A 1,974-nucleotide genomic window follows, 5' to 3' on the forward strand; every position below is an offset into this window, starting at 1 on the left:
GGAAGGGAGGCTCTCGTCTCTTATGGGGGGGTTCAGCCATAATTTGAACCCTGGGTGTTGTTTGAGGTGCCCTGAAATAGATTCATATTTAGTTAAACCCTGGTTCCTTAGTTAAGTACCCTGTATGTAACAGATCATCGTGTGGTACCACCTGATTTTTTGAACGCTACTGCTAATGTAAGTGATCGGCTGAAAACTAAAGCATAATACAAAAATTCTGTCACTGAAATGGACCTTCCTTGGAAAATTCAAAGTTTTGAATGACCCATGTTTAAACCTTGGGTTTTTTGTTAAACTTAGCAGGAAAAATACATATTTACAATCCACTGAACTGCAACGCCCAAAAGAGATTTTTTTTTTTAACTGACCCAAGTTTGGGCAAAACCAAGGAAATGATTGCAAGGGGAGGTTCAGTAAGCATGATGAGTTTAAGAAGAACTCTGTCTACTAGAGGCTGTTGTCAGAACGTTAAATAAACTAGCATTTTGTGTGCTTAGCGCTCTGCGAATATGCAAAGTACTGGTGCTCAAGCTGTGGCCCATGGGCTGGATGCAGCCCAGTCAGCATAGTGCTGCAGCCCGTATGACATCCTGTTAAATGGATATATAGGAAGTAAGCATGGGTTCGGCCCATGTAACATTGAGAGTTGCAAGTGAGGCCCACTATGGCAAATAGGTTGAGAACCACAAGCCTAAACACTACAACTTCAGAGTTGCTGAATCAGCCAAGATATTCACTAGATGGCACTGTTAGACAGCAAGTGTTTGCACTGTAACAGCAATGGCACTTGGAGTCTTTATCTGAATGCAAAGAAATTGCTACCATTGGAACAGGAACCAGGGATCCTGCACCTCTTGTCTGCAAACCAAGACTGAGCAAGTCTCCTGACGGATGCTTCAGATGACGCAGCAGCTGAGCCCCACATAAGACCGACAGGGTCTTATGTGACCCCATAAGACCCCACATAACGTACATCTGGTCTACACAGAGAGATCAGCAGAGGCTCCCTATGCCTGAAGAAGGGTGACTGCACCTGAAAGCTTGCCAAGATCTTTTTTCCAACTACTCAATTGGTCTAATAAAATATATCACATCTACTCAAAGAACGTTGCCCTGCCTATGTCCTTAGACCAGCGCGGCTACAACCCTGTTGTACAACCTTGCTACAACCTGCTACAGCCCTGTAACAGCAATAGCTCTTCAAGGCTTTATTTGGCTTTTGGAAACAGTAGGCTTATATATAAATGAATAACAACACTCACACTTTTGCAAACACAGCCACGACTAACAGGCTCAGGATTCAAGACAGTGAAGCCTATGTGAGCACAACTCGGGAGCGCCCACAATAGATCTGGGGCTTGTGCTCTGCTTGGTGACTAGATTTCTTTCCATGTCTGAATCATGATAGGCTGGCCACGCTGAACCACACCCAGCACAGGCAGCAGTGGCGGAGAGGGGGCTGGGATCAGCTCCGAGCTGCCAGCTAAGCTAGTTTTTCCACTGTCCTCAGAGAAGATAGAGCCAAGGCTGTTCAACACACTTGCCAATGCCAGGTGTGCAGAACACCCCAGGAGCTCAGGGAAGTGTCCTCAGACTGTTTTTGGCTTTCCAAATCAAGCGGCTGAGAGGCCTCCCCAGCGGCAAAGGGCAACTCTTGGGCCAGCCCTTCCACGACAACTCCCCTCTGGGGTGCCGGGAGCGACGCCAATCGTTCCTCCCGCCCCTGTCCGTGCTCCCGGCCCCACCTCCCGCTCAGCCCGGCCTGGAGGGAGCCACAGGCAAGTGACGTCACAGAAGAGCAGAAACCCTGACAGTCTGTGGTGGGGGGAAGACACGCTGTGATTGGCTGAGGCGGGAAGAGGCGGACCCCGGAAGGAAGGTGTTGGTTCAGGCAGCGGCGGTGGTGGCCACGTCGGCTGGTGCTGGAGGGCGCGGGCAGGTGCGCAGGGGCAGGCCCGGGGGCGCTGGCGCCTG

General features: G+C 50.0%; 1 protein-coding gene across 2 annotated transcripts in view; it reads left to right on the forward strand.

Moving 5' to 3' along the window:
• The first annotated feature begins 1,798 nt into the window (after positions 1-1,798).
• The window catches only part of PGM3 (phosphoglucomutase 3), a 12,376-nt gene continuing 12,200 nt past the window's right edge, over positions 1,799-1,974 (forward strand). Inside the window, exon 1 of one of the 2 annotated variants that reach the window (XM_006033535.3) lies at positions 1,799-1,939. The gene's annotated coding sequence lies outside the window, so the exon portion shown is untranslated. The remainder of the gene's footprint in view (positions 1,940-1,974) is intronic. The other variant, XM_006033534.3, reaches the window with a different exon arrangement.

Source organism: Alligator sinensis, unplaced genomic scaffold (assembly GCF_000455745.1).
Source record: "Alligator sinensis unplaced genomic scaffold, ASM45574v1 scaffold180_1, whole genome shotgun sequence".
NCBI classification, from domain to species: Eukaryota; Metazoa; Chordata; order Crocodylia; family Alligatoridae; genus Alligator; species Alligator sinensis.